This window comes from Camellia sinensis, chromosome 10 (assembly GCF_055761805.1).
Source record: "Camellia sinensis isolate YWXY chromosome 10, ASM5576180v1, whole genome shotgun sequence".
Classification (NCBI taxonomy): Eukaryota; Viridiplantae; Streptophyta; class Magnoliopsida; order Ericales; family Theaceae; genus Camellia; species Camellia sinensis.
Genome location: NC_138970.1, coordinates 18,964,627 through 18,988,471, shown reverse-complemented (window position 1 = coordinate 18,988,471; position 23,845 = coordinate 18,964,627). Strand labels below are relative to the sequence as shown.

At 39.5% G+C, this 23,845-nt stretch overlaps 2 pseudogenes across 1 annotated transcript; both read left to right on the top strand.

The window, feature by feature from the left end:
• The first annotated feature begins 3,759 nt into the window (after positions 1 to 3,759).
• LOC145800194 (secreted RxLR effector protein 161 pseudogene) lies at positions 3,760 to 4,239 on the top strand (annotated as a pseudogene).
• Positions 4,240 to 9,237: 4,998 nt separating this feature from the next.
• LOC114320344 (putative L-type lectin-domain containing receptor kinase V.1 pseudogene) lies at positions 9,238 to 11,878 on the top strand (annotated as a pseudogene). The gene has a single exon (XR_014341734.1). The product of XR_014341734.1 is annotated as a putative L-type lectin-domain containing receptor kinase V.1 pseudogene (transcript).
• The last annotated feature ends 11,967 nt before the right edge of the window (positions 11,879 to 23,845 follow it).

Below are 23,845 nucleotides of genomic sequence, written 5' to 3'. Positions count from 1 at the left end.
CTCTGGTATAGGTAAGGGTTGTAGTTTCCTCGCAGGTTTCTGATGTTTTACTTTAACCTGTTGACACACCAAACACTGAGCCACAAATTCTGCAATATCTCCCTTCATACCATTCCACCAAAAATATTCATGAAGATCCTGATACATCTTAGTGCTTCTAGGATGAATGTTGTAACTAGAACTATGTGCCTCTGCCATAATCTCTTTCCTCAAATCACCACCAGCAGGAATACAAATTTGGCTACGAAATCTAAGCAACGCATCATCACTAACCACAAAGTCTACATGCTTACCCTTTGCCATCTCTCCTTTAATACGCTCACACTGGGGGTCAATCTCTTACTAAATGAATCCGTTCTCTCAAGATCAGCTGAACTGTTAATTGACTATAATAAGCCCTATCACCAGGCGTAACAACCTCAAGCCTCAAACGTCTCATGTCTTCCACCAAACAACTCTCAATAGACAAAGTAGAGACATTTCCAACTACGACCTTCCTACTTAAGGCATCGACAACCACATTTGCCTTCCCCGGATGATATAAAATATTCACATCATAATCTTTTAGTAACTCAAGCCATCTTCTTTGTCTCAAATTTAGTTCCTTCTGTGTGAAAATATACTTCAAACTCTTATGATCAGTGTAAATCTCACATGACTCTCCATACAAATAATGCCACCAGATCTTAAGAGCGAAAATCACTACTGCTAACTCCAAGTCGTACGTAGGATAGCTTCTCTCATGTATTTTCAACTGTCGTGATGCATGAGCAATCACCTTCCCGTGTTGCATGAGCACACATCCTAAACCCTGTCGTGAAGCATCACTATAAATCACAAAACCACCTCCATTTGTAGGTAAGGTAAGGATTAGAGCTGATGTCAATCTTTATTTAAACTCTTGGAAACTACGCTCACAATCATCATTCCACTCAAACTTTACCCCTTTCCTGGTGAGATTGGTAAGTGGCAAAGCAATATGGGAGAATCCTTTTACAAACCATCTGTAATATCCAACAAGCCCTAGAAAGCTGCATACCCCTGTCACAATAGTAGGTCGTGGCCAATCAACAATTGCTGCCACCTTCCGTGCTATCCACAGATACCCCATCTTTACTCACCACATGATCCAAAAAGGATACACTACTTAACCAGAATTCACACTTCTTAAATTTTGCATACAGTCTCTTCTCTCTAAAGATCTGCAGTATTACCCTCAAATGCTTCTCATGCTCCTCTTTACTCCTCAAATAAATTAGGATGTCATCAATAAACACTACCACAAATTTATCTAGTTGGGGTTTAAATACTATGTTCATCAAATCCATGAATACGACTGGTGCATTTGTGAGACCAAAAGACATCACCACGAACTCATAATGCCCATAACTGGTTCTAAAAGCGGTCTTAGGAATATCTTCATCCCTTAATTTCAACTGGTGATAGCCTAACCTCAAGTCAATCTTAGAGAATACCTAAGCTCCCTGAAATCGGTCAAATAGGTCATCAATACATGGCAAAGGACACATATTCTTCATTATGACTATGTTCAATTCCTTATAGTTAATACACAACCTCATAGACCTATCATTCTTCTTCACAAACAACACAGATGCTCCCCAAGGTGAAACACTAGGCCTAATAAAACCTTTTTCTAATAACTCTTGTAATTGAGTTTTTAACTCCCTTAACTCCAACGGTGTCATTCTATAGGTTGTTTTAGAAATAAGTTCTGTGTTAGGAACCAAGTTAATGGAAAATTCTACCCCACGATATAGAGGAAGTCCAAGTAGATCCTTTGGAAAAACATCAACACAATCACTCACTACAGGTAACTCCTCTAACTTCTATTTTGGCAGTTTGATACTCACCACACAAGCTAAATAACCATGACACCTTTTTTCTCAACATTTAGTTAGCTTGAAAGGAAAACAATAAAACAAATAGAAGACCCTTTTCTATCTCCCTGAAAGAAAAACTCAAGTTGTCCCGGTATAGCAAAAACTACCCTCATTCTAAAACAATCAATAGAAGCATGATGCTTCATCAACCAATCCATCCCCAAAATCACGTCAAAATCATTCATCTCTAAAGAAATCAAATCCACTGGAAAAAAAAATCCTACCATCCAAGTCTACCTCACAAGATCTACAGACATCTTCCAATACTACTATTTCTCCTAATGGAGTAGATACAGTAATACAAACATCCAAAGGCTCACAAGGAAAAGACAATCGGTGTAGATATCTAGGTGTCAACTCTTAACCTTCAAAATGAAATCAAGAAAGATTCAACACAAATTTAAACAAAACTAACACAACCACATACTACTAAGGACTATAGGGACTTGGACCTCATCTAAATGATGAAATGCAAGATATGTAACTTGATAAGCCTATAGCTCTAATACCACAATTGTCACACCTCAAACCCGAGGATGATTGGCCGTGGCCCACAGGGCCTTAGCCCAAGGCACACGTAAGCCTAAATACGAATCCATACACATTGAATAACTATAAAATAGTCCATTAATAAATAACCAAAACCCAATCCAGTGCCATGCCATAAGTATAAACGGCAAAACTAGTCGTAATCAATACCATCCAAACTTATGGGACATAAACAACCCACATATCAAAATAATCCTAAATGAACCTTAATAAAAATAAATATAAATATGCACAAACTTGACATAACAATCTAAAACAAAATAAATGAATATCCTAGAGGTCCATGCAATTTAGTCCCCGTTACGCCATGAGTCCACTCTAAGTCCTTCTAATACCTGGAAATGGTAAACAACTGAGTCAGCTGATAGCTTAGTGAGTAGCAACATAGATAATAAATACATTTTTGAAAACAGGGTTCAATTCCAAAATAAGATATATATCACAGAAAACTAGATTGACATACAGTTTGGTAAAAAGAGTCTGTTTCAAAAAAAAGGTTCCACAGTTTAACAGTTAAAATACTCATGTCTCTCGAGAACATGATAAATGACATTTTTTTACTTAAAACAGAATACAACATGAACACCAATAATTTTCTAGGTACCAAGAAAATGACAAGTAATATGTCACACAGTTCTCAATGCTATAAACCCCGTTGGATCTAATATCGAACTAAGAGTTATCCTCAGGGTGGCAACCTGGGTTTTTTTCTCTAAGCCGATCCGATTAAAGGTCACCTAACTGAACGCAGGTCTTTTCCTTACAATCGTTGAGCAGTAGAGTTATCACGGCCCAACCCGGATCTGTTCCCTAGTGGCCAGAGTCACCACACACAGTGGAATAATTTCCTTGGACTAAATACACAGATGGTCCCAATAATTAATACACATCAGTTTCACAAAACATGGTAATTCACCATTATAAACATGACACCAAAACAAATAGTTTACAGTATGCCAAGTTCACACATGTTTCAGAAATAATTTGATTCCATTAATAATATAATAATTTATCAAAACGATTTAGTCCTGAAACAACAATTTAATTTTCCAACAGTTAAGGGTAAGGAACATTTATAAAAATATGCAGCATGAAACTACTCACCTGAAAATGAAATAATATAATCCTCGAATAGAGCATGAAAGTCCAGCTAGTGCCCTGAACCAAGTATGAAGACCACACGTCACTACTAATTTAAAAATACTAAAAAGAATAATAAACTAAGTACCCCACACTAAAGTGCACTAACACAGCTCAACCCAATAATAAACTAGTTTGTTCATGTCCTGACATAGCATTTGTAGTTGGTATGCTTGGTCGATACCAAAGCAATCCCGGACTTGATCATTGGAAAGCAGTTAAGAAAGTGTTGCGATATTTGCAAGGCACTAAGAATTACATGCTCACTTATCAAAGAATAGATAGCCTTGAAGTGGTTGGTTATTCAGATGCTGATTATGCTGGATATAAAGACACTCGAAAGTCCACTTATGGGTACATTTTTATGCTTGCTAATGGACCCATTTCATGGAAGAGTCATAAGCAGACTCTGACAGCCTCTTCCACTATGGAGGCAGAGTTCATAGCATGTTATGAAGCCACATGTCATGCAATATGGCTAAAGAATTTCATATCTGGATTACAACTTGTCGATTCAATTTTGAAGCCCTTACAGATTTACTGTGATAATGATGTTGCTGTGCGATTCTCCAATAATAACAAAACTTCAGGAGGATCAAAGCATATTGATATCAAGTATCTAGTTGTTAAAGAAAGGGTTCTGAATTAGACTGTTTCCATCTCTCATATTGGTACTACACTCATGTTAACAGATCCTTTAACTAAAGGTCTCACACCTAAGCTCTTTCAAGAACATGTTGCGCGCATGGATTTAGTAAAAAGTTTATCATGTTTAGACTTGCAATGAGTGTATTATGTTCGGAATACATGTTATGTTATAATCATCTTCTGTTAGTAATGATTATGTTTGTTGTTTTCATTCTTCATACTTGTGCACAATTTAGAAGAAGATGTAAATAACGGGACTGCTATAGATGAATCAGCATTAATCATCATTATGTTGCTAATGTTATCTCTGTGTGTTAAGATTCACTTATTCATGTTGATGAAAAATATTAACACTATAACCATTGTACAGTCTTGATCAATGTGTAAATCACTGACTACAATGATTTGGTGCTAATAATTTCATTGAACAAAATCTAATGGTGATGGTGCAATCTTCTAGTAGGAGAACGTTGGCCATATTATGATAACCTAGTGACGTAATATAATCATGCAAGCCAAGTGGGAGATTGTAAGAATTTTTCCTAAATATGGCTTAATGTGGCTTATGCATAATTATACTAGATTCATCTCATTAAGTAAGATACATGTACATCAATTAGATGGTGACTAATTATTGATGAATGCACCTATATGTACAATGTATAGAAAACTAATGCTAATGCATTGAATGTGATGGATTCATTATGAATGAATCTTAGAGATGCATTATATATCTATTATGAATATGTAAGATACATTAATCTATCTAATGAATTCATTAATATAAAAGATGCATTATGTATCATAAATGTATAAGATACATTAATCTATTTAATGAAGTTCATTGAATGAATGGATTCTTTGATGGAAAGAATACTAGTATAAATAGTGTAAGGTCCCAAACCATACTCTCCATCAAAAACTCAAGTTGTCACCACAAGAAGGCTCCCATCGCCTAGAGAGAGAGAGAGAGAAGTGGTTTGAAGATCTTAGACAAGTAAAGAACTTAAAGATCAAGGTCTTCCATTCAAGATTTCTCTTGTTTCATAGAGGATTTCATACTATCATGGATCAAGGTATATATTTGCTTATTTTGTATAGTAAAAATTCATATAGTTTTCATGTATAAAATTGAATCCTTAATGGTTTTTAGTTTATGTTTCGCAAAATTTTCTATCATGTTTATGTTAGTAAATCAATCACAACCAAAGTTTGAAACATGGTCAAAACAAAGATGAATGAAGGAAATGATAAAATCTTCATGATTAGGCTATAGAGAGGAGAAGATGGTTTGATGGATCTTAGTCGAGCAGAGAGCCAAAGAGCCAGCTCTTCTTATATATAACTCGACTTTTGTCTTAATTTACAACCAAACTTTACTCATTAGATCTTGAGGTTAATTTGAGAATCTTGTTTTTAGAATAGCAACTCCATTTGGATAATGTTTGCCACAAGAAAGAGATATAAGCAAATAACAGCACAAGCGTTACCCTTCGCAAGGTAAAAGCTTTGTGGAATATATTTACCATTCGAAATTTCAACTAATTTAATGCAATTCTCCAGTTTTGTTAAATAAAATTAATAATGTTGCTACCAAACTAATATGATTGTTGTTTTGTTGAATCATAATGTAAAAAATATAAAATTATAATTAGAAAATATAATTATTTTTTAAATATATATTCCATCTCTCTTCTTCTATTCTTTCCTTTTGGCTTCTATAAATAGATTAGCTTCAAACAATTAACAAATTGTTTCTGGGGGGTGGTTTGACATTGTTGCAAGTTTCTAGTTTTTTTGTTTTCATAAAACATAAGTTTTTGTTTAAAAAAAAATGAGAAAAAAATTATTTAGTGAGTTGTCGCAACTAGTTTCCAAGCATGTCCTCATCTTTTTCGGACATCAAACTCTAGGGTTTGATTTTTCTTTTCAGTTCACCATGTAGATTGGTTAAGATTGTTTCAATCCGTGAGGTAATGATTTAAATTATTTAGAATATTTTGTGTATATTATTTAAAAAATAAAATAAAACAGATTTAAATCAATTTGATAATTATATCTTATTTAATTTATTGTATTCGCCTCTAAAAAAAATAAATTATATATTTTTTTCACAAAATTCAAAAAAATAAACAATTTAAATTGTCAAAATAGACCTCTTAATAAACCTAACATAGACTGGATTGTCTAATTGGGGACAAGTCTCACCCATGTAAAAAAACTATCTTTTTTTCATGGCCCAAAACCTCTTTACAACATTTGCATCAATATATATAGCCAAAATAATAAAAAGATAAAATATACCTAGTAAATCACAAAATTATTCCTCCATTAGGCTCAGCAAATTTTTTGTAAATTAACTTTTTGTTAAATTTGCTACAGTACCTCAACAACTTTGTTGAGGCACTGTTCATTAGCTACATGATTTTTTATTATATTTTTTAGAGCAAAACTGGGCCAAAATCTTTAAACCGGTCGTTCACCTGGATGTCACTACGCCAAAACAGGGCATTACCGGCTGTTTTTTTAACGGCGGTAACGAAAACCGTCGTTAAAGGTACTATTAACGACAGTAACGAAAGCTATCGTTAAAGGTATCATTAACGGCGGTTTTGTTACCGCCGTTAATGCCCACTTTTAACGACGGTAAAAAACCGCCGCTAATGCCCAATCATTACCGCCGTTAATGACGGCGGTCTTTGCCGGCGAAACTCCGGCGTGCTCTGGCGAAACTCCGGCGAGCTCCGACGAAACCATCTACAATAAAGTAAAAGTAATGTTTAAATATTTATTTAGGGAATATATTTCATGAAGAGTGGTTACGGTAGAGTGGTTAGTGTGGGTGAATGATAGGTTGAGGGTTCAAGACTTGGGGAGTGCAAGAAGAAAGAATTATTTTTTGAAAAATTTGAACCTATTTACGGCGGTAAAAAACCGCCGTTTTTAGTCCTATGTTATCGCCGTTTTTGGTTGACTTTTAACGACGGTAATTTACCTTTTTACGACGGTTGTACTTTTTCCGACACGCGCATAAACGGCGGTAACAAAACCGCCGTTAATACCGCCGTTAAAGGCTTTAACAGCGGTTTTACAGCCTTTAACGGCGGTAAAAAACCGCCGCTAAAGCCCAATTTTGGCGTAGTCCCCAGATATCCCACTAGATGTCCCGTGAGTGCCTGTAGCAGAAGAAGAAAAAATGCTGAAAATTAGTCTAACCGGTCAACCGGTCAGTCGACCGGCGGGTCAACTGTTCAACGACAATTTTTTTTTTTTTTTGTCTTTTTTAAGAATTGTTTGGACAGTACCTCATCAATTTAATAAAAAAAATAAAGAATAGCAATTACAATAAGAAATTAATGTTTTAATAAGATTGAGTTAGAATAGAGAGTTTGATGCAGTGAATACTAAAAATATGACTAACTAAAATAACAAAAGTAAATTTTGAATTATAATTTAACTCAAAATTTATTGAGACTGACTTGGATGTTACTATTGACACCTTAAACCTAATGAGAGACACTGTAGAGAAATATGCCTAACAATACCTTTCGAGGTTCAAAAAAAGATACAAACGTGCTGTGAGCACTTCGCGTGGGAATAATGTGAATTGTGAGATCATACAAATTTTGAACAGGACGCCATTTGAAAATTAGCTTAAAAATTATATATTTTCAATATTTAAGGTAGCGTTCGTTAATATTTATGTTTTTGGTTTATGTTCATAAAAAATTTATAAATTGATTTTTATTTATTTTTAGAAAAATATAAATTATAAATGTATTTGGTTTGAACAAAATGTTTAAAAAAATTTAAAAACATAAACTAAAAAATATGTTTGTTCAGGTCTAAAATATTTATATTTATTTTTTATTATTTATGACAATGGGATCTTACACATTATAATTGAAAAAAAAAATTAATTGAGAAAAAAAATTAATTTGAAAAAAAAATTATTTGAAAAAAAAAAATTATTTGAAATTTTTTTTTGTTAGTTAGATTTTTAAATTTCTATTTAAAAACTAACGTAAACTCATTTTTTGAATTTACGTTTTTTGCTTAAATTTACAAATTTATAAATCAAAAAAATTTATCAAATTTTTAAATTTTTATAAATATAAATTAAAAACTGAAAATGAAATAGTTACTAAACAGACGCTACCTCTTGAAAAGAAAAAAATAAAAAAGCGTAATAATCTACCAACTCCTTGCTATAAGGGTGATTGGTGGTGTTAAACCATTAACATCATTTATCACTTGACACCATTTATCACTTCACACATATTTGTGGTCTAAAAGGGAAAAGTTAGGGATCATAAATTTTTTTTTATGAAAATGATCATGAAATATTTATGATCCTTAGATTACCTTGATTAGTGTGTGGTGTTTTATTGTAAGTGTAATTTAAGAATCACAAAACTTTCATGATTATTTTCATGAAAAGTTTTTTATGATACCTAGCATTGCTCGCTCTAAAAACACAACAGACAGTATTTAGATGCATGCACTACGTAGGCTTTTCGACCTGGACAGACAGGCATTTGTTTTCAAGATTAAAATTGTCAAAGTTGAACAGATTGACCAACAAGAAAAAGATTGAAAACCACATAGTCAGAAATTCATGTTTTTTCCATCTAACATGCCAAGTGTTTGTTAAAATTCCCACACACACTCGTGTTATTCGACAAAATTGGCAAATCAATTTATTTATTTTTATTTATTTTTATTTTTAAACACACACCAAAAATCACTTATCATCAATAGCCAATTCACATTAAATGATAACTGAGTCATGAAGCAATGTTCTTGAGTTGCAGCACCCACTACTCCCAATCACCCAATATTGAAGCCATACCGGTCCTGTAAAAGGGGCTGACTTCTTTCCCGACCGTCCGTCCAAACAAACATGGCCTAAAGGACTTATTGTAAGAGAAGCAGTGAGCGAGCACTTAGCTCCACAGCTTCTCTCACAAATGAAGAGAAGTTGTGCTGTATTGGAATTAACGTATGGTTGATGCAGTCATTGAAAAGGATAAAGAACTTTTGGTTCTTCCTTTCTCTCTTTCTCACCTTTTTTTTTTTTCTTTTTCATTCGGCATGACAGCTATGCTTCAACCACACTACTAGTACTAGCCCTGATTCAACGAATAAAGATGGGTCATTTTCTTCCAATCTTTTTTTTCTTCTTTGTTTTTTTTGTGAGAAAATAATCTAGACCCAGAAATGTTTTTTCCAAAAAGTGTCAAAATACAATGCTAATAGTACTATATTCATTGTAGATTGCTTTCACATTACCTTCTCGACAATTGGTGAAAATTTTCCGGGTCCGCATCATTACTCTCTAGTGGTCCCTCAGTGGCTAAGTCGTTGCAAATCGAGACTAGTATGGTAGTGAAGTTTCCTTGTGAGCTCTAGCGAAATTAATTTAAGACTTCCATGGTATGGAAAATGGGTGTGGATAAAGTTAAGATTTGAGGAGACAATAGTTCAGTTTCTGTAACTACTGCATTTGTAAGATAAGCAAGTCATGTCGTACATGATCATGGTGTTTTTTCTCCTCTTGAAATTTGCATCTTCCAATGGTACTTGAATTGGGATGCGTTCATCTTTAAAGGGAACGCACTGAACCTGGATCAAACTGCAACGGGCCCATTGTAGCTAATTAATACTACATTCCTGTAGATGGGTCACAATTTCTATGACGTTCCCCTCCACTTCAAGAACTCGACAAATGGTAGTGTCTTCTCTTTCTCTACTACTTTTATATTTGCGATTGTACCAAAGCACGCAGATATTGGTAGCAATGGAATGGCCTTTGTTATTTCACCTTCCAACAATTTCCAGGCAGCTCTACCTGATGGATATCTTGGGCTCTTGAATGATGTCAACATGGGGAATAGTTCCAACCATATTGTTGCTGTTGAGCTAGACACCTTTCAAGACTTAGAATTCAAGGACATAGATGACAATCATGTTGGCATCAACATTAACATCTTGGAATCAATCATATCTGCTCATGCCGGTTACTTTCATGCTGGTAAAAATGGTACCATCAAATATCTAAACCTCAAAAGCGGTGACCCAATGCAAGTTTGGGCGGAATATAATGGAGTAAACAAGCAATTTAATGTTACTCTTTATCCAATTGATGTACCCAAGCCTCACCTCCCACTCTTATCATTGACACTAGATCTCACCAGTCATGCTTGACCAAATGCATGTAGGCTTTTCGACCTCTAGAAGCATACTTACTGCATCTCATTACATACTAGGTTGGAGTTTCAAGATAAATGGTCAAGCTGAGCTGATTGACCTGTCTCACCTTTCCAAGATCACTCAGACTCAAACAGAGAAAGAAAACAAAAGGAGAATGTTGGCATTGGCAATTGTGTTGCCCTGTATAGGATTTCTTGTACTCCTAATCTCAAGGAAGAAGAAGTTTATAGAAGTGTTGGAGGATTGGGAAGTCCAGTATGGCCCTTACAAATTCAATTATATGGATCTATCCATTGCCACAAAGGGATTTAAAGACACAGAAATTCTTGGTAATGAATGTTTCGGTAGAGTGTACCGAGGTGTGCTACCAGCATCGAATATACAGGTTGCAGTCAAAAGAGTCGCCCATGATTCGAGACAAAGAATGAGGGAATTTGTAGCAGAAATTGCAACCATAGGCTGCCTGCGCCACCCAAACTTAGTTCGCCTCCTTGGCTATTCGTGGCATAAGCAAGAACTCCTCTTGGTTTATGATTTCATGCCTAATGGAAGCCTTAACAAGTTTCTTTATGGCCAACCCAAGGGGATGCTAAATTGGATGCAAAGATTTAAGATCATCAAAGACGTAGCATCAGGCCTCTTCTATTTGCACCATCAATGGGTACAGGTTATCATTCATAGAGATATCAAGGCCAGCAATGTCTTGATTGACAGTGACTTCAACACAATATTAGGAGATTTTGGGCTTGCCAAATTATGCGACCATGGAGCTGATCCTCAAACCTCTCACGTGGCAGGTACTCTCAGCTATATTGCACCTGAGCTAGTCCGTACCAGAAAAGCAAATACAAGCACTGATTTTTTTGCATTTGGGACATTTATGCTAGAGGTTGTTTATGGTAGAAGGCCAGTGGAACACCGGGCCTCTCCAGAGAAAATAATTTTGATAGACTGGGTGTTTAAGTGCTTGGAAAGGGGAAACATTCTTGAAGCCATTGATGAATGTCTGGGAACTGAGTATGTGATTGAGGAAGCTGAGCTGGTGTTGAAGCTGGGGTTGCTTTGCTCTCATGTCGTGGCTGCAGCAAGGCCCAACATGTCTGATGTGGTGAAATACTTGGAAGGTGAAGCTCAACTACCTGATAACTTGAGTGAAATTATTAAGTCTCGGGATTTCGGAGAAGCCTCAAATGGAGAGGACGTGCCACAAATTTCTGTTCCAACAGTAACAATCACAGAGTCATTTGTCTCTAGAGGCCATTTAATTACTCGATCTCTTTTAACAACAGCTTGTCACGGCCTTGGTTGTTTCCAAGCTATCCGTGCAGCCCTTAGACAATCTCAAGCTTCACTTGATGATGCTAAGTCAGCCTAACTCACAAACTTAGAAGAAAGACAAGTAAGAGGAACACAAGAGAATTTGAGAGAATGCCTTATATTCACAATGAGAAAGCTTTACGACTCTTGGATCATTGATGGAACAAATGAACTCCTCTCCTATTTATAGGCATCTTAGGCTTTCTCTAGAATGTTTCAGAGCATACAAGAAAAGGACTATGAAGAAGCTTCTCACGGAAGCTTTCCTTACCCTACAAGAAGGTTCTAGAACCCACCCTAAAAATATCTATACAAATATCTACATCATTCTAGAAGTAAGTACAAGGATCTTTTACCACCTCTATTTCTCTAGGAGGTTCTAGAAGCTTCTGTTATTTCCATCCCTCTAATATTCACTTGAATACTCTAGAACCTTTTCTTAGATCTTTCCGTGTACGTTATAGAATTATGTACCATATTCCCATATTTTCTCAAGTCTTCCAAGAGCTTCCAGAATATTCCATTAGCGTCTCTTTCTTGAGACTTCCTCTTAGTAGGCAATTCTGTCTAGGTAATTTGGCGGGACGTGACAAGCTGCTCTGTAAGTACTAAACTATTTCTTAGTGTAGGAGAGGGTTCAAGAAAGGAGTTGGAAAATTCGAAGATCTTCGAAGATCCTTGAAGAACAATTTCGAATTCTCTAGAATATGATGAGAGGCTTAGATTCTTCAATAATCTCAACTTAGGAACACGACAACAAAGGAGATGATGGAGATAAGAGATTGGGTGAAGAAGAAGGCAAAATGGCTAGAGAATAGAATAATGGCAAGGCTCTCCCATTGATCTCCCACTTTCACTCTCAAGGTCGATAATGGAGAAGGGAAATTAGTTCTTTCCCAAGAGTTAAAAATCTCCAAAATCCATCCCTTGTAAAGCTATGGGTGGGTGCTATTTATAGGCACCTCATGATGTAGGATGGAGCCCATGTGCAAGGCACATGGGGGATATTCTCTCTAACCACCTTGTCCGAGGGGGTGACCTCTCCGAGGAGGTGACTTCTCCGAGGAGGTGACTTCTCCGAGGATGAGAAAACCCCGAAGAGGAGATCACTCCCTCGGCGAACCCTTCTTCTTAGCCACACCTAACCAATGATCCCCAATCATCCCAAAGGGTCAGGGGTAGTCCCAGAGGACGTCCTGCCGCAAAATATTGCCGAGTCTCATGGACCCCCCGGGGTCGTGCCACCTCGACCCGGGTATAGGCTAGTTTAACCGAAGAGTGAATTTATCTCCACTCACCGTCCTCGGGATCGGGTCCTTTGTTCGAACTCCATTACGCCCATGGTTCTGGTGCGTAGATCCCGGAAAGCTCCGAGCCCGCAAGTGTTCTGGGACTCATTAACGGAGCGACTTCTAGATTGCGTTTGAATCCGTTCGAAGCCAAGTACTTCGGATCTCTAGATTCGTGGATCCGAATCCTTTCGAGTCCGAGTGCCTCGGATCTCTAGGCTTGGTTAATACCTTTTCGAGTCCGGGCCCGAGTAAGTCTCTAGGTTCGTGGATCCGAACCCTTTCGAGGCTTAGAGCGATTCAATCCGTTTGATGGCGATAAATCTGGGCCCACCGATTCTTGGACTTGCGATAAATTCGGGCCCACTAATCTTGGGCTATTGGGCCTAAATAATTTAGTGGGCTCAAATTAGCCCCTCTTACATTTGCCCCTTGCGTGTATGAGAAATTTTAAATTTCTCAGACACGCATACTGTCATTTCTTCGACCCTGCTTCGCGTCACGTTCCCCAAAAAAAAAACATTTTGTCACGACAGAGCCTATGGATAAAGTTGATGACGCACTTCAATTTACAGAAAAAATTGACAAGCAAAAATTTAATTTTTTTTTTTTTTTTTTTTTTTGAAAATATAGATGTATATATTTTTTAACCAAAGAATAAAGAAGCATTTTTTTTTTGTTTGGCACACAGCAGATCAATTACCTATATATACATTATTAGAATATACTAATAGAATATTCAAAGATAATGCTCCCTTTTTTTTTTAATTAAAGAAAGGCTCAAAAACCCTAATGCATAGCTTCTTATTATTTTATTTTTTGTTGTGCAGCTGTTGCGGCGCTCTCCCTCTCTAAACTAAGAGACCAGACCCAGATCGGCATCTTCTTCAACAAAGTTCTGCTTCTGCAATTCCGGAGGACCATCGCTGTTTGTTCACTACCCACTGTCACAATCATCGAAGACCACACAAGCCACCACCGCCGGCCTTCGTGACAGTCACTGTTGGCGCCGACCATGACGCCCTCTCAACACTGCTTGCGTCGCCACCCCAGGCACCGCCTACATGACCCAAGCCGCTGGTAATACGCACCAACGCCGGACCAACTCGTCATTGGCTGACCTGCCGTGGCCGCCGGTTCTCCTTATTCGCCGATTCCGGTGTCGTTTCTTGGTGATTACAACCTGTGTCGATTTCAGCTCGGCATCGTATCACTCTCTTCAACCTCTTTTTTTTTTTTTTTTCTTGGACTTGGCAGTGACCAACACCAGATTTAGCTTGCCGTCGGCCTATCCTCTTTGTGTCAATGTTGACTCTAGTATTCCATTGACCGACCTTCATTTGTGTTGTTATTTCATATTGCTGAAACCTCATCTTTGAAATTTTTTTTTTTTGATTTACTTGACCGAGACTGACCCAGCCTTTTTCTTCTTCAACAAAACAGAGACTACCACAATGTGCATGCTGGCCATCTTAGCTTCAAGCAGCGCCACCGACCTGTCCCAGCTCCAACCATCGCAGACGTCACAACCCAGATCCAGACACTCCGGAGCTCACTGACCAGCACCAACGCCGACTCCTCAGCGACGTCACTGCCGCTTCTGGCCTTCGACAGCCGAGCTCAACCACTGTTGGCCTCTCTGCTGCAACTTCGCCATTGATCCCGACTGCCCAGAGCCGACCACACCGTTGCCCATTCAACGTGACGCGTGTGGTTGCCAACTCCTCTGCGACACCACTGTTGCCTCCGGCTTCGGATTGTCCGACATTGACCACACACGTCCGCCCACTCAACGCGACGTGTGTGGTCTTGCCTAGCACTGCACAGCTTGTCGTTGGCCTCGAGTGTGCTTGTTTCATATCTACAGCCCGTGCTTGTGCGTCTCACACTTGCGGCCTTGCCACTGCCTCTAGCCAATGCCGACCATGCCGCCCTCTCAACGCGGCATCGGTCATCGGCCCATCCTCTTTGTGTTGCTATTTCAGATTGACAAGTGCTCGCTGAAACCCTCTTCTCATTCTCCTTATATTTTTGGATCTGTGGGTAAGCTTCTGAAATTCCTCTGCCTCAGGTTTGTAAATATAAGCTCAAAATCTTCTTCTCTTGATTTTTTTTTTTCTGACGCTTGCAGAACTTGATTTATACACTGAGAATTTGCAATTTCAGCTTGAGGTAGATAATACAGGATTTGTATAATTTTAATTTTATATTTCGATCCCAGATCTGGATTCTGAACTCCTATTGTTGAACTTGTTCTAAAATAGAAACAAGGCTTGAAGCACTTTTGGTTGACTCAAAATCTGATGTTGCTAAAATCACAATATTGAATGTTTGAATATTGTAATTCCGGAAATTGAAACTTTGCTGAGAAGCTTGGTTTGAATGTAGACAAAATGACACTTTGCTCTGTTGAAGAGAAAGGAACAAATGTGCCGTTGTTGTTGATGATATCCACATTGATATTGCTATTTGTTGAACCTGAAGAATACCCGAGAAAAAGAATTGTTGATGACTTCTGGGGTTGAATCTGTTGATAAACCTATCATGTAAATCTAATTATAAAAAATGACTGATTGTTGCAACCCCGAGAATATTAGATATCATGCTCGACCTCCTGATGTAGAATTCATCGTAGGACTTGTTGATATGATGAAATACTTCGTTGAATAATAAAGATGATATATTGTTGTTTGTTTAACTTGTGGATGCTTGGGAAATACATAGCTGATGCCAAAATTTTGTGTGACCGTTGTAGCTTTATGTTGGCTTGAGAGGAATCGGCTCGGAGAGACAAAAACTTGATTGTTGCATTTTCATAAACTTGCTCAGAGTAATAAAATTGTTGTAACTTAAATAGATCATTATTATTTGTTGATATTGCCTCATTCTGATAATGCCTGAATCAGGATATGAAATTGATATTGCTCATCTCATTTGTCGGTTTTACTATTTCAGGCAAATAAATTCTTGATTGAGATCCACGACCTCGGGGCCCTTAGAACCCACACTAATGAGAGCAAGGGCTGTTCCTCGGGAGTCCGAACAGAAGCAAGACTGTCCCTCGGAAGTCCGAACAGAAGCAAGACTGTCCCTCGGGAGTCCGAAAGTAGCACACACCCTACTTTGGCAAGAAAGATTCCTCTGGAAGATAACCGAGTCTACCAAGCTTCTACCAACAGAAGTAAAGACTGTCTCTCAGAAGTCCGAGCAGAAACAAGGCTGTCCCTCGGAAGTCCGAGCAGAAACAAGGCTGTCCCTCGGGAGTCCGAGTGGATGCGCACTTCTACTTCGGCAGCTAATGGAAGCAAAGGCTATCCCTCGGGAGTTCGAGCAGGAGACAAGGCTCTCCTTTAGAAGTCCGAGCAGAAACGAGGCTGTCCCTCGGAAGTCCGAGTGGATGTGCACTTCTACTTCGGCAGCTAATGGAAGCAAAGGCTATCCCTCGGGAGTTCGAGTAAGAGTCCACTCTACTTTGAAAAGAAAGATCCTCGGAGCTCGTATTGATGAAATCAAGGGCTGTTCTTCGGACCCGCACTAATGAGAGCAAGAGTTGTCCCTCGGAAGGCTCTCCCTCAGAAGTCCGAGCAGAAACAAGTCTATCTCTCGGAAGTCCGAGTGGAAGTATACTTCTATTATGTCAAGAAAACTCCCTTCAGGTTGGTAACTGAGTCTACTATTTCTCTTTCTTCTTTGAGGGGCAACAAAAATTGAAAACTGTTTCAAGCAACATAACACAATGAAGATATACAATGTAGAGAAAATAACTTCTAATGGAGATACATAATATGGAGGAAATAAATTTCTTCATGACATAAGAAAGATAGAACTTCTTGGACAATGTAGTAAATGCAAACTGTAAATGTCATAGATAGACTTCTTCTACGGAATGTTGAAATTTGCCCCTAGAGTTGCAAGATCATTTGGAAAGCTTTCACCAGCTGCTCGGGTTGTGGCCATCATGCACCATCATAAATAGTACACCATCTTGCCTCCTTCTCGAACTTTCATCACCTTCCGAGGAATAGGCGGACTTTCTGGTCTAGACATTGCCCGCTTACTTGACTCTGCCATCAGCTCCTTGTCATCTTTGATATCCTCCCAACGAGGAATTTTGACCCCTCGAGGCCTAGAGGTGGTGGGAACTTCTTCGACAGCCAGTTCGGTGAAGTAGATGGCATCAGAATAATGAGCTTCATGGATCTCGAAAGGCCTTTCTGTAGCCTGAATTGTCACCGTCTTCTTTCCCCATTTTGCCTTAACACACTGATGATAACTCGATGGTACAGCCCCATATCTATGCATCCAGGTCCTCCCTAGAATGATGTGATAATTTGTCTCAGAATCGATAATATGGAACTTGGTGGCCGAGCGAATTTCTCCGACGGCTAAATCAACTGTTACGCATCCGATAGTAACTCTCCTTTCTCCACCGAAGCCAGTGATGACTATCGGCTGCTTCACAATGCGTTCTTTAGAGATTCCGGCCTTTTCTAGAGTAGCGCGAGTCATAATATTGATAGAGGCTCCACTATCTAGAAAGGCCCTTTTGAACTCAACCCCGTTAATAAAAGCAGTCACATAAAGCGGGCGGTTGTGAGAAAAAGGATACTTCCGATCAACCTCGGAGAAAGTAATGGCACTAGATTGCTCTTTTGTCTTCCTCGGGATAGATCCCTCAGTCGACATGCATTCCTCATGGTGTGCCTCGGCTATATTAATGATAGACTTGGTGATTTCCGTTCTTGCCTCCCTGGAAAGTCCAAGCTGGTCAAAGAACTGCTTGAACTTTACACAGTCTTGCAAGGTTTTGGCATAGTGATCCAGATCTTTTTCCACTCTTGGAGGCTCGTAGTTAACCATCTCCTCGGTCTCTTCAAAATAAGATGCCACATAAACATGGTGTCCTCCTCTTCCGTAGTACTCTGCTCCTCCTTCTGGATCAAAGGGATCTTCGCTATGAGTCATAAATGTTCTGCCCTCTGGATCGAGAGCACTTCCATAGTAAACTTGCTCACCTTCTGGCTCGAGGATGTCGTCCAGATAACAGTCATCGTCATCGAGATTAGCGATAGCCTCGATCATTGGGCCTTCATAGGCTATCATAGCAACATTCTTGCCCTTGTCTCGGTGTTGAGGATATGGTTGTTCTCGGATGTCTTGAGTCCCTTGCTTTTTGAACCTCAATTCGTCTGCCTCGACTTTATCTCTGAAGATTTTCCTGAGAGTCCAACACTTCTCTGTTGGATGTTTCAATGTACGATGGTAGACACAAAATTCAGGGCTCTCACGGTCTTTCTTTGATGGCATTTCTTCAACATAAGGCAATTTTAGCTCTCCGTCAGCCACCCATTCCTTAACTAGAGTTTTCACTTCCTCGATTCCACATGGATAAGAAACATTCCCCTTTTCACCATTATATTGCTTTCTCTTCTGGCCTCTATGACCTCCTCCTTGTGAATTTCGGGTATCTGGGGCAGAGGCAGCAGCAACAATAGGTCCACGAGACGATTTGAAACTAGTCTTGTAACTGGCCTTAAATCCGGACTCCTGATCATGAGGAATGCTAATGTTCCGAGCTGCTTCTATTAATGCCGAGAAGGTGGGTAGCTTGTGATTAACTAAAAACATTTTGTATCTGCTCAATGCCCCTTCTAGACAGATTTGAACCAGATAACTCTCCTCGACTGCTTCATGACAATCTACGGCCTTGTCCTGAAACCTTTTGACGTAGTCAAGGATGTCTTCACTTTCTCGTTGCTTCTCTTTACACAATGTAAGTGTGGTCACCCTCTCCGCCACTTGAAAGAACTTGGAGTGGAATTTGTTAACCATTTCCTCCCAACTTCGGACAGAGTTTGGGGCCAAATTAACATACCAACTATATGCTCGGTCGGTGAGGGACTTAGAGAATTCTCTCAGTCGGAGGACGTGGTTTGAACCATGAATACCTAGAGTCTCGATGAATCGCACAACATGTTCTCGGGCATTTCCTTGTTTGCCGTCGAACTTGATGAACTTCGGCACTGTATACCCCTCAGGGTATGCATAGCTCAGTATCTCAATGGGGTAAGGCGGCTTGACGTCTGGATCAGGCAAAGAGGGTAAGGTCCTCTTCCCCCGTTCGAGATCGAACATGGCCTGCACATCGGCGAGAGTGAGAAACTGTTGAGGGAGAGAGTTTGATGGTGGTATTCCCGGGACTTGGCTTATGTACCCGAAGACTGAGCTAGGGGCGTCTTGGCCATTCTGGTGCTGCGAATTCATCATTGGTGAGGACATTTGACGATACTGGCCATCAGCGCCTATAGACAAGCCAGTTGGTGATGGGATATTGAATTGAGGCCCGTAAAGTCCACCGTACGGCGCCGCTATACCGGGTTGTGCTTGCAGATTTGTTGTCGGCACCAAAGGAGGCCCGCTTGGTGCTTGGGTAACATTTACTGGTGGCGTGACAAGATTAGGTACGGGCAGAGCTCCCTTTTGCGCCATCACGCTCCTTATGTTTTCCTGGACACCAACAGTCGCCGGAGCACCATTCATTACACTAGAAACTCCCCTAGTCACCATTGGATCTTGGCTTGGCACGCCATGGAGCCCGGGCATGGGCAAACTGCCGCCGCCTACTGTGGTTTGAGCATGTGTTACTGTGGCCGTGTTGCCATGAGCCATAGGCTGATTGGGGCCTACTTCTCCTTGGATTTGATTTTGCGCTCCGGCGAGAATAACTCCACCACCAGTTTGATTCCCGTTTGGCGCCGGTGCAAAGTTAGAACTCATCACCAACATGGTGTGAGTGAGATTCTGAAGAGTGGTAAGAATCTCTTGCTGAGTATTCTGAAGTCCTTGAATGGCTTCAAGCAAAAGTGGTTGATCTGGAGTCATGGTTCTGTCATCACCACCATTAGAGGATCCTTGTTGGTGAACTTCATCTTCTCCCGCCATTCTTGTTGGAGTTGTGTGGATTCCAGATCTCGTTGAGACCATTAACCAATCCGCCTCCCCAGTGGAGTCGCCAAAATGTAGGAGAGGGTTCAAGAAAGGAGTTGGAAAATTCGAAGATCTTCGAAGATCCTTGAAGAACAATTTCGAATTCTCTAGAATATGATGAGAGGCTTAGATTCTTCAATAATCTCAACTTAGGAACACGACAACAAAGGAGATGATGGAGATAAGAGATTGGGTGAAGAAGAAGGCAAAATGGCTAGAGAATAGAATAATGGCAAGGCTCTCCCATTGATCTCCCACTTTCACTCTCAAGGTCGATAATGGAGAAGGGAAATTAGTTCTTTCCCAAGAGTTAAAAATCTCCAAAATCCATCCCTTGTAAAGCTATGGGTGGGTGCTATTTATAGGCACCTCATGATGTAGGATGGAGCCCATGTGCAAGGCACATGGGGGATATTCTCTCTAACCACCTTGTCCGAGGGGGTGACCTCTCCGAGGAGGTGACTTCTCCGAGGAGGTGACTTCTCCGAGGATGAGAAAACCCCGAAGAGGAGATCACTCCCTCGGCGAACCCTTCTTCTTAGCCACACCTAACCAATGATCCCCAATCATCCCAAAGGGTCAGGGGTAGTCCCAGAGGACGTCCTGCCGCAAAATATTGCCGAGTCTCATGGACCCCCCGGGGTCGTGCCACCTCGACCCGGGTATAGGCTAGTTTAACCGAAGAGTGAATTTATCTCCACTCACCGTCCTCGGGATCGGGTCCTTTGTTCGAACTCCATTACGCCCATGGTTCTGGTGCGTAGATCCCGGAAAGCTCCGAGCCCGCAAGTGTTCTGGGACTCATTAACGGAGCGACTTCTAGATTGCGTTTGAATCCGTTCGAAGCCAAGTACTTCGGATCTCTAGATTCGTGGATCCGAATCCTTTCGAGTCCGAGTGCCTCGGATCTCTAGGCTTGGTTAATACCTTTTCGAGTCCGGGCCCGAGTAAGTCTCTAGGTTCGTGGATCCGAACCCTTTCGAGGCTTAGAGCGATTCAATCCGTTTGATGGCGATAAATCTGGGCCCACCGATTCTTGGACTTGCGATAAATTCGGGCCCACTAATCTTGGGCTATTAGGCCTAAATAATTTAGTGGGCTCAAATTAGCCCCTCTTACACTTAGATTTTGATTTCCTCATGTAAAATAAACAAGTATATTACCGCTGCCTTTTGCAATTTTCTGGGCTTTGTCTAATGTTGTTTTGGGGGAGAGTTAACTTTTGTTCTGTGCATTCCAATTTAGTATCTTCCATAGTATCTTTATTAAAGATTCTAATTTCTAGTGTAAACATTGACAACATATCTGGGGAAAAAATGCATTGTTTCAACATATTTAAACTTTGATAACATTAGTGAAAATTAAGTGCAGAAATTTTCTAGAGCTTCCAGCAATAAGTAAAAGAGGAGGTGGCGAGGAACAAGCTGTCCAAGCTCTCTATGAGCCTCCCAAAGACCTCACTAATCAAACTTCAATCCTCTTTGCAGCAGCAGCAGTGAAAGACATTGGTATGTCAGCAAGAGCAGAGTCTTCTGTTTTTATGCAAAAGCAGAAAATTGTGAATACGTGTCTCTTGGGCAGGAACAATAAGCTTGTAATCTTCTCTTTGTAATAATTGTATTTTCTAAAGGATCCTTCAGATAATTGATTTTCTGCTGAACCTCAATATGTATTTTCACTTCTCGTTACTTACATTTCCTTCTTGAACTCATTGAATCCCTTTCACACTTCATTGCCCCAACATGCACATTGACAATGATTGTATATTCAGCTTCATTGAGGTGATAGGATCATATATGTTTATGGGATCCCAAGAATGCTACATCTATTGACTTTTAATTGAAGTTCATTCTCCCACTTCTCAGTTGCAGCCAAATATCTCTCAGGATGAGAAACTCAGATGAAAAAGTTATTCTTAAAATGAATAAGCTATATGCTAGCCCATCTCACAAAAAAAATTAAAAATAAAAATCCAAAAGTCACAACTTTTGTAAAAGCCTAAGCCGAGAGAATAATAAAGCCAAAAAATAAAGAACAAAAGCATTTGTATCACAAAGAAGAAAAAGCTCGACAAGTCACCAACTTCTGCCCACTCTATTTTTTTGCCCAAACTGCTCTCTCTCTCTCTCTCAACTTTTTTTCACTTTTCCAAAACTATCCCTCTTTGCGATGTTAAATTGTAAATCAATGGGACAGCCATAAGAATTGTGTATTGATCTTCACGGCACAAAAGAAATCCATTTGGAACATTTACATATGGATTTGCATTTTTATAAAGGTAAATCAATTTAGGATTGTTATATCTATAATCAAGTGAAGAATGAGAATGAAGTAACACTACATAGTTATTGTTTTATTATTATTTCAATTTATAGCTAAGAGTTCACGTAAAAGTGAATTATTTACTTTGAACCCATTCCTTTATAGCAGCATGACTTACTTCCATGTAATTTGTAACAGTGGTGCTTTGGTGACACTTTGTTTGGTATATCTATCAAACCTTTTCTACATGTCCACCTCCAACGACTAGCATTGTCAAATGCAGTTGCAGTAGCCATGCGATCATTTCGATCTATGGCTTGAATAATTTTTGGGAACTGATCTCTCACAATTGGAATGTACATTTCCTTACACTTAGTTAAGGCCGCTTGTACCTTTTGATGCAACTTTGGATTGGATTTAATAAACTCAGTTGTGGAGTTTAAGAAAACGAATCCTTGTTCTTTTGCAGCTACAGTAGCAATGAGGCTTAGCCTAAGAAGCATGGACACGGACACGTGACACGACACGGATACGACACGGACACGCCGACACGCTAATTTTCAAAAAATGCAGGACACGACACGCGGGGGACACGCATGAAATATGTAAAGAATGCAATGTATAAAAAGAAATAAAGAAATGTATTATTGATTGATATATTGATTGTTATATATTACAAATGGTGAGTGACTCATTATATAGGAGAGGGTGAGTGTAGTAGGTGAGAAAGAATGCAATGTATAAAATGAAATAAAGAAATGTATTATTGATTGATATATTGGTTGTTATATATTACAAATGGTGAGTGGCTCATTATATAGGAGAGGGTGAGTGTAGTAGGTGAGAAGTAGGTGAGGAGTAGGTGGTGGTAGGTGATGGTAAATTGGTGGTAGGTGATGGTAAATTCTAACAGCCCCCCGCAAACTCAAGGAGGATAGAAACTAACCAACTTGAGTTTGAAGAGAGGAACAAAACAAGAAAATACATAAAAATAAAAAAGGATAGGAGACACTGTATGGTTGTGTCAGACCATTGGTGAAGACACTGAATGGTGGTGTCATAACGTTGTAGAGGACACTGTATGGGGGTGTCATAACCATGTAGAGGACACTGTATGGTGGTGTCATAACGGTGTAGAGGACACTGGATGGCGGTGTCAGACCGATGTAGAAGACAGTTTATGGGGTCATGTCGGACCGTTGTAGCAGACACTGTGTGGTCGTGTCAGACCGATGTAGAAGACAGTTTATGGGGTCATGTGTCGGACCGATGTAGAAGACAGTTTACGGGGTCATGTCGGACCGTTGTAACAGACACTGTTGTGACAGTTGTTGTGACAGTTTACGGAGTCTTGCTAGACCCTTGTAGAAACTAACCGGAATCAATGTCGGGACAGTTTACAGAGTCTTGTCGGACCCATAAAGGAGCTAACCGGAATCAATGTCGGGACAGTTTACAGAGTCTTGTCGGACCCTTAAAAAGTCGCACCCTCAAAAGGTGTGCCCAATCTTTCAAAAGGCGTGCCATCAAAAGGCGTGC